General features: G+C 45.8%; 1 pseudogene; it reads right to left on the bottom strand.

Moving 5' to 3' along the window:
* Positions 1–7,882: 7,882 nt before the first annotated feature.
* On the bottom strand, positions 7,883–8,014 carry LOC115895051 (annotated as a pseudogene).
* Positions 8,015–9,379: the final 1,365 nt, after the last annotated feature.

The raw sequence follows: 9,379 nt of genomic DNA, 5'->3' as shown, positions 1-9,379 counted from the left end.
TGGTTCTTTTCAAGACTGCTTCAGCCATTGAGCCACGTCTGCCTGTATCCTTCAGCAAGAAAACCCTGGAAAAAGGGCACCAAGTGGAAGTAAGGAGCAAGGAAGGGGACAGCTGTGAACACTGGTCTCCTCAGTCAACCACAGGTGTCAGAGAACTCACTGGATGGAGCAGATTTGAAGGAAAGGAATCAGACAGAATCAAAGGTGGGTGACTTCAGAGAAACCTTAGGAGCCTAGCAGTAGCAGTTGGACGCGCTTGTGGTTGGTTCCCCAGCACAAAACAAAACAAAACAAAACATCCTCAAAATAAGGATTTAACACCTCTCTTGACTGCACTGCTAGAGAACATCTAATTTCTATATTTAATTTCTGGATTTCCCCAAGGACTCATTCATAGCTTTATGACATTCCTTTTTCTCTGAACGCTATTCAGAAATGTGTCCCAAGGTGCATCTGCCATCTCAACATGGTGCTTACCTTTCTTAAGAATTTTCTTCACTTTCAGATAGTTCCCTTGTTTGACATACTCATGAAGCTGAGCTTCCAGGGAGTCATTTCTTAAGGTACCAACTTGAACAGGACAGGGGAGTGGAAGAGGAACAGCCCGAGACATCCTGTTCCAAAAGAGAGCAGTATGCTTATTTTAACTGAACCAGAAATGCAAGGAAACAACTTAATTCTTTCACATTTAGAAACCTGTACAGCCACCCTCATTAATAATGAAGATTAGGGAACAATTATTGAAACTCTATGAGATTAATGTTTTTCCTCAGTGTTATCGCTGACATTAAAGAACTTCAATATACTGTTGAATATTGGAATGGTGAGAAGAGACAAGTAAAATATATATATATTTGAATATATTTTATATGGTTTGGCTCTATGTCCCCACCCAAATCTCACCTTGAATTGTAGTTCCCATAATCCCCACAAGTCATGGGAGGGACCCAGTGGGAGGTAATTTAATCATGGGGGTGGTTACCCTCATGGTGTTCTTGTGACCAGTGAGTGAGTTCTCATGAGATCTGATGGTTTTATAAGGGGTTTTCCCCTCTTTTACTCAGTACTTCTCCTTCCTGCCATCACGTGAAGAAGGACGTGTTTGCTTCCCATCTGCCATGATTGTAAGTTTCCTGAGGCCTCCCCAGCCCTGCAGAACTATGAGTCAATTCAACCTCTTTTCTTTATAAATTACTCAGTCTTGGGTATGTCTTTATTAGCAGCACAAGAACAGATGAATACAGTATTTGTCACTAATTCCCAGGACTGAAAAACTGAGGACTTCTAGGAAGTAAAATTCTAAATACACGTGTTTATTGTGTCATTAAGATAACTTGGAGAGTATTGACTTTGAAAGGTTAGAACACAAATGCAGTCATTATGTAAAGCTAGATAGTATAACATAGTGGTTTAGGTTCATAGTTCAGACTCTGAAACTGTCTTGGCTCTGTCACCTCCCTGTGTGATCTTGGAGGAATTATTTAACGTTGATAGGCCTCAATTTCTTCACCTGTAACATGGGAATAATAATAACCAGAGGGTTGCTAAGAGTTCCAGTTTCTTTTTTTGTGTATGTGACGGAGCCTCACTCTGTCATCAGGCTGGAGTGCAGTGGTGCGATCCTGGCTCACTGTAACCTCTGCCTCCTGGGTTCAAGTGATTCTCCTGCCTCAGCCTCCCAAGGTGCGCGCCACCATGGGACTATAGGTGCGCGCCACCATGCCCGGCTAATTTTTTGTATTTTTAGTAGAGATGAGATTTGACCATGTTGGACAGGATGGTCTTGATCTCTTGACCTTGTGATCTGCCTGCCTCAGCCTCCTAAAGTGTTGGGATTACAGGCGTGAGCCACTGCGCCCGGCCTGAGAGTTTCAAAGGAGCTAATTTGTGTACAGTGCTTAGCATAGTACCTGGCACCAAACAAGTTCACTGTAGTTGTTAGCTGTTACTGTGCCTAAGACCCATGCAGAGAAATTTTAACTTTCCATACGTGGCAGCCACATCTGACCATCATTCTTACAATCAAGTGTCTGTGGTGTACTTACTGGTATGGTTTGAATGTGTCCCCCAAAATTCATATGTTGAAAACTTGATCCCCAATATGGAGGTGTTGGGAGGTAGAACCTTTAAGATGTGTTTAGGTCATGGGGGCACCACCCTCATGAATGGATTAGTGCTATTGTCATTATAAAGGAAGTAGGTCGTTATGGCAGGAGTGGGTTCCTTATAAAACGATGAGTTTGGGAGACATTTGAGGTTTCTTTCCACCTCCTTGTTCTGCGGTCCTATGATTAAACCTCTTTCTCTGCTGCAACCCAGTGTCTCACTATACTGATTTGCCACATAGGATTAGAATTTAACAGTGATCCTATGAAAAGATGCCCCTTGTGGGCATTTAACCATGGCTCAGTGACCCCTTTGTGGCAGTCCAGGTTTCCATCAGCAGCCAGAACAATCTGGTTTCACCAACCCTTTACTATAATTTTGATGAATGCATATGTTAAACATTAAAGAACTAGAGAAACTGGTGCCTGAGTACAAGGGCTGGAATCCAAAAACAAACCCATTAAGACACCATCTGGCCTTTCTCAGGTCCTAAAGTCTGATCAAATAATAATAGCATTTTTACACATACACCTTGTACCAGGGAACCACTTAAGATTAAGAAACTTTCCAAGACTCTAGAGAAAGCTTTTCAGACCCTAGATCCTAGTTAAAGATTAGATATAGGCCTGGCATGGTGGTTCACGCCTGTAATCCCAGCACTTTGGGAGGCCGAGGTGGGCGGATCACGAGGTCAGGAGATCGAGACCATCCTTGCTAACACGGTGAAACTCCGTCTCTACTAAAAATATATATAAGGCCGGGTGCGGTGGCTCAAGCCTGTAATCCCAGCACTTTGGGAGGCCGAGACGGGCGGATCATGAGGTCAGGAGATTGAGACCATCCTGGCTAACATGGTGAAACCCCGTCTCTACTAAAAATACAAAAAACTAGCCGGGCGAGGTGGCGGGCGCTTGTAGTCCCAGCTACTTGGGAGGCTGAGGCAGGAGAATGGCGGGAACCCAGGAGGCGGAGCTTGCAGTGAGCTGAGATCCGGCCACTGCACTCCAGCCTGGGCGACAGAGCGAGACTCCGTCTCAAAAAAAAAAAAAAAAAAAAAAAAAAAAAAAAAAAAATATATATATATATATATATATATATATATATAAAAAATAATTAGCTAGGCGTAGTGGCAGGCACCTGTAGTCCCAGCTACTTAGGAGGTTGAGGTAGGAGAATGGCATGAACCCGGGAGGCGGAGCTTGCAGTGAGCCGTGATCGCGCCACTGCACTCCAGCCTGGGAGATAGAACGAGACTCCGTCTCAAAAAAGAAAAAAAAAAAAGATTCGATATAGATTGAATGAAACATCCCACCTTGTAGGTGCACTCCCGCATATCGGCATGGACCTTGAATGTATATAACCTTTGGGGGAAAAAAAAAAACAAAAAACAAAAAAGAAACTTGTAACTTTTTTTTTTTTTTTTTTTGAGACAGTCTCACTTTGTTGCCCAGGCTGCAGTATAGTGGCATGATCTCAGCTCACTGCAATTTCCGCCTCCCGACTTCAAATGATTCTCCTGCCTCAGGCTCTCAAGTAGTTGGGATTACAGGTGCCCACCATCATTACCAGCTAATTTTTGTAGTTTTAATAGAGTCAGAGTTTCATCATGTCGGCCAGGGTGGTCTTGAACTTCTGACCTCAGGTGATCTGCCCACCTAGGCCTCCCAAAGTGTTGGGATTACAGGCATGAACCACTGTGCTGGGCCAAAACTTTTAAATTTTTTAGTTGGTCTGGTGAGTTACTCTGACCTTCTCCCTGTTACCAGTTGCAGAAATAAACTCCCTTCTTTTAGTCTTTTTTTTGAGACAGTCTTGCTCTGTTGCCCAGGCTGAAGTACAGTGGTGTGATCTTGGCTTATTGCAGCCTCTGCCTCCTGGGTTCCAGTCATTCTCCTGCCTCACCCTCTTGTGTAGCTGGGATTACAGGTGCCCGCCACCACGTCCAGCTCATTTTCTCTTTTTCTTTTTTTTTTTTTTTGAGACAGAGTCTCGCTCTGTCACCAGGCTGGAGTGCAGGGACGCAATCTCAGCTCACTGCAACCTCCGCATCCTGGGTTCAAGCGATTCTCCTGCTTCAGCCTCCCGAGTAGCTAGGCCTACATGCATGCACCACAACGCCCAGCTAATTTTTGCATTTTTAGTAAAGATGGGTTCTCACCATGTTGGCCAGGATGGTCTCGATCTCTTGACCTCGTGATGCACCTGACTCAGCCTCCCAAAGTGCTGGGATTACAGGCGTAAGCCACCGCATCCGGCCGACTAATTTTTGTATTATTAGTAGAGACAGGGTTTCACAATGTTGGCCAGGCTGGTCTCAAACTCCTGACCTCAGGTGGTCTGCCTGCCTCAGCCTCCCAAAGTGCTGGGATTACAGAAGTGAGCCACCGCACCTGGCCAATAAACTCCCTTCTTTCCCAGTCTGGATCTCATTATTGGACTGTGAGAACAAGCAGCTGGACCTCATTCTGTTCTGGGACACCCTGACATTTCGGCACTCCGAGACGAGCCCTCCTTTAAGCCAGGGGCCATGTCTGGCACCTCCCTTGTAGGCAGGGACATTGCTGACTTTAGGCGCATGAGCTGGCTTGCAGCAGAGAAATGGTTTCTGATTCTGGAAGAAGTCTCTGATGATTATTCCCAAGCATAATCCATCCTCCCTTTCCCTTCTCCTGATCTGTTGGCCTCCTCAGAGGCCATGTAAACTCTTTGAGGGTCCTATTAACCCTCCCTAACCTATAGAAAGGGACCTGTTAAAGGCATTTTTCCCCACTGGAAGAATAAAGGGCACTGTTTTGGGGAAGTACTCCTGGACCCTTCAGGTTTCAGTTCAGAAACCTGGTTTTGGTTGGGCGTAATGGCGCACACCTGTAATCCTAGCACTTTTGAGAGGCTGAGGAGGGTGGATCACCTGAGGTCACGAGTTTGAGACTAGCCTGGGCAACACGGCAAAATGCTGTCTCTACAAAAAACACAAAAATTGGCCGGGCAGTCAGGCACAGTGGCCCACGCCTGTAATCCTAACATTTTGGGAGGTCAAGGCGGGTGAATCACCTGAGGTCAGGAGTTCAGGACCAGCTTGACTGATATGGTGAAACCCCCATCTCTACTAAAAATACAAAAATTAGCCGGGTGTGGTGGCGGGCACCTATAGTCCCAGCTACTCAGGAGGCTGAGACAGGACAATTGCTTGAACCTGGGAGGTGGAGGTTGCAGTGAGCTGAGATCATGCCACTGCACTCCCAACTGGGCAACATAGCGAGACTCTGTCTCAACAAAACAAAACAAAAACAAAAGTCTGGGTGCATGGCTCACGCCTGTAATCCCAACACTTTGGGAGGGTGAGGCTGGTGGATCACAAAGTCAGGAGTTCTAGACCAGCCTGACCAACATGGTGAAACCCCATTCTACTAAAACTACAAAAATTAGCTGGGTGTGGTGGTGGGCACCTGTAATCCCAGCTACTCAGGAGGCTGAGGCAGGAGAATCGTGTGAACCTGGGAGGCGGAGGTTGCAGTGAGCCGAGATCGTGCCATTGCACTCCAGCCTGGGTGACAGAGCAAGACTCCGTTTCAAAAAAAAAAAAATTGGCCGGGCGTGGTGGCGAGCACCTGTAGTCCCAGCTACTCAAGAGGCTGAGGCACAAGAATCACTTAAACCTGGGAGGTGGAGGTTGCAGTGAGCTGAGATCATGCCATTGCACTCCAGCCTGGGCAACTGAGCAAAACTCCATCTTAAAAAAAAAAAAAATAAAAGGAAAAGAAATCGGGTTTTATTTAATTTTTTTAGAGGTGGGATCTTGCTATGTTGCCCACGCTGGTCTTCAACTCCTGGCCTCAAACAATCCTCCTGCCTCAGGCTCCCAAAGTTCTGGGATTATAGGTGTGAGCCACCATGCTGGCCAAGTCTGGTTTTATTTTTATTTTTTTATTATTATTTTTTTAAAATAGAGACGAGGGCTCACTATGTTGCCCAGGCTGATCTCGAACTCCTGGGCTCAAGTGATCTCCTACCTCAGCCTCCCAAAGTGCTAGAATTACAGTCATGAGCCACCACACTGGGCCCAAATCTGGTTTTAGAATTCTGATTTGTGAAGGCTTGTGCTTGTTCTTGTCTGTGTGTCGGGGGTGGAATCCTGAAGGAATCATAGCAGAAGCTCAGCATGCCTCACTTAGAGGGAACCTCTTGTCTGTTTTGCCACGTTAAAATTCAGATACTGAGGGGAGTAACTGGTGTTTGTGTCTTTGTCGTGTGTATAATTTCGTCTGGGCAATACGGGAAATGCTTTTTTTTTTTTTTTTTTGAGACAGTCTTGCTCTGTCACCCAAGTTACAGTGCAGTTGTACGATCTCGGCTCACTGCAGCCTCTGCCTCCCGGGTTCAAGCAATTGAAACAGCCTTTGCAAAATTATGACTGAGATAGTGAAAGAGATCTAACTTAACTGACTCCATCTTGCTTCTAACTTCCAAGCTGTCCTTGTTCATTCCTGGGTGTAGACTGAACTAACTTTGGGAGAAACTTGGTTTACAGTTTATAGTTTAAACAAAGACAGTAACAGCCTTTTCCCAAAGCAGACCTCCTTCTTGTCTGGGGACTAGATTGCCTTTGTAGGACTAACATTAGCCACAAGATTAGAAATTATGGTTTAGGAGTCATGCAGCTGGATGCTACAAGATTCTGACCCTTCCTAAACTGCTCCTAAAATCAATGCTTGATATATTTTGCAGACCTTGCACTTCAGCTGGCACCACCCAGATCAATAAACTGGCTCATCTGATCTTGTGGTCCCCACCCAGGAACTGACTCAGCACAAGAAGACAGCTTTGACTCCCTATGATTTCTTCCCTGACCAATTAGCACTCCTGGCTCACTGGCTTCCCTTCACCCACCAAGTTATCCTTAAAAACTTTGTTCCTCGAATGCTGATTTGAGTAATAATAAAACTCCGGTCTCCCTCACAACTGGCTCTGCGTGAATTACTCTTTCTCTATTGCAATTCCCGTCTTGATGAATTGGCTCTGTCTAGGCGGCAGGCAAGGTGAACCCCTTGGGTGGTTACACTATTCTCATGCCTCAGCCTCCCAAGTAGCTGGGATTACAGCATGCACCACCTGTACCTCCTGGTGTGTACCAGCTGTGCACCGGCGGGTTTTTTTTTTTTTTTTTTGGAGATGAGTCTCAGTCTGTCACCTGGGCTGGAAGTGCAGTAGTGTGATCTTGGCTCACTGCAACCTCTGCCTCCTGGGTTCAAGCGATTCTCCTGCTTCAGCCTCCCGAGTAGCTGGGATTACAGATGTGCACCAACATGCCTGGTTAATTTTTTGCATTTTCAGTAGAGACAGGGTTTCATCATGTTGGCCACGCTGGTCTCGAATTCCTGACTTCAAGTGAGCCACCCACTTCGGCCTCCCAAAGTGCGGGATTGCAGGCTTGAGCCACCCTCAGCAATTCATCCCACCAGAAGAAAAGGCTAAGGTAAATTTATCTGCACAGAAAAACTGAACTACAAGGGATGAGGTACTTAACTTCCCACCTGAAAACCCAGGAATTTTTTTCTTTCTTCATTGAAATTGGGTCTCTGTCGCTCAGACACGAGTGCAGTGGCACGATATTGGCTCATTAAAGTCTCCCTCTGGGATCAAATGATTTTCCCATTGCAGTCTCCTGAGAAGTTAGCACCGGTGCACACCACCACCCGAGAGACTGACTTATTTTTCCACCTTTCATAAAAAGGGTAGTACAAGAAAAATGAAAACAAAACATACATAACGGCACTCATACAAAAGTGTCTAACACAGTCCTCCATCTACCACAAATTATACAATCGAGTTCTCCAAATTTGGGGATAATCGCAAGGATCAGTACACCCGGAAAACAAAACCAACCTCAGGGATAAACCCTAGTAACTATGAGTTGCTAGTTATTACTCGCTACCTCACCATCGTCCTCAACACACTACTTAGTCATGGCAAATTGTATTGTGAGTTGTTTTTAGGCATCGCTTCGAAACTACCACTTCTTCGTATGACACATCTCAGACTACACCTTCTTTGATATTCGCTAGAAAAATTCTTCCGCGCGAAGGACGCACTAGAACCGGCAATCACTGCGCCACTATCTACATATGCCCGCCTCTTATAGTGACGTCACCATCTGCTTCTTTACGCTTTGACTGAATTCCCTTCCAGATCGGTTCACTCTTAGCTACCGCTCACAAAGATTCAAAAGAAATCGCATTGTGTGATAAGAAAATCTTTTTTCCTTTTTTCTGCACAGGCTCATATAATAGAAGGAACCTTTGTTACTTTTTCAGAGAATTCATACAGCCATTAATTAACCAGACCTATTTCTCAAGTGTTTTTTTTCCCCTCCCTTCCTTCCTTTTCTCTTTCTTTCCCTCCCTCCCTCCCTCTCTCTTTCTCTTTCTCTTTCTTTTTTTCTTGTTGCCCAGGCTGGAGTGCAATGGCGTGATGTCGGCTCACTGCAACCTCCGCCTCTCAGGTTCAAGCAATTCTCCTGCCTCAGCCTCCCGAGTAGCTGGGATTATACAGGTGCCTGCCACCACGTCCAGCTAATTGTTGTAGTTTTAGTAGAGATGGGGTTTCACCACGTTGGCCAGGCTGGGGTCGAACTCCTGACCTCAGGTGACCCGCCAACCTCGGCCTCCCAAAGTGCTGGGATTACAGACATAAGCCACCGCACCTGGCCCTCAGTGTTCTTTTCATTCCACTTAAGAAATTGGAACACACCACGATGAGGATGATGATGCCAAAACTAGATTGATGGCTCACATCTTCTACGGTACAAATACACGCTTAATAATTTAACACTTTAGGCCAGGCTCACGTCTGTAATCCCAGCACTTTGGGAGACCAAGGCAGGTGGATCACCTGAGGTCAGGAGTTCAAGACCAGCCTGACCAACATGGTGAAACCCCATCTCAAAATACAAAAAACTAGCTGGGTGTGGTGGCAGGCGCCTGTAATCCCAGCTACTCAGGAGGCTGAGGCAGGAGAATCACTTGAACCAGGACGTGGAGGTTGCAGTGAGCCAAGATCGCACCATTGCACTCCAACCTAGGCGACAAGTAAAAAACTCCATCTCAAAAAATAATAATAACAATAATAATTTAACACTTTATTGAACTCAAAGCAACATTAAGCATCTTTGCCTTCGTTGTACACAGCTGTACCGGAGCCCAGGGAAGGGAAGGCTGCATGGTTTTGCTTGGCGGGGAAGGTGTGCACCCTGCAGTCCTGCCGTGTTGTGGGAAGA

This window comes from Rhinopithecus roxellana, chromosome 19 (genome assembly GCF_007565055.1).
Source record: "Rhinopithecus roxellana isolate Shanxi Qingling chromosome 19, ASM756505v1, whole genome shotgun sequence".
NCBI classification, from domain to species: Eukaryota; Metazoa; Chordata; class Mammalia; order Primates; family Cercopithecidae; genus Rhinopithecus; species Rhinopithecus roxellana.
Note: the sequence above shows the minus strand (reverse complement) of the source record. Positions and strands in the feature narration are given on the sequence as shown.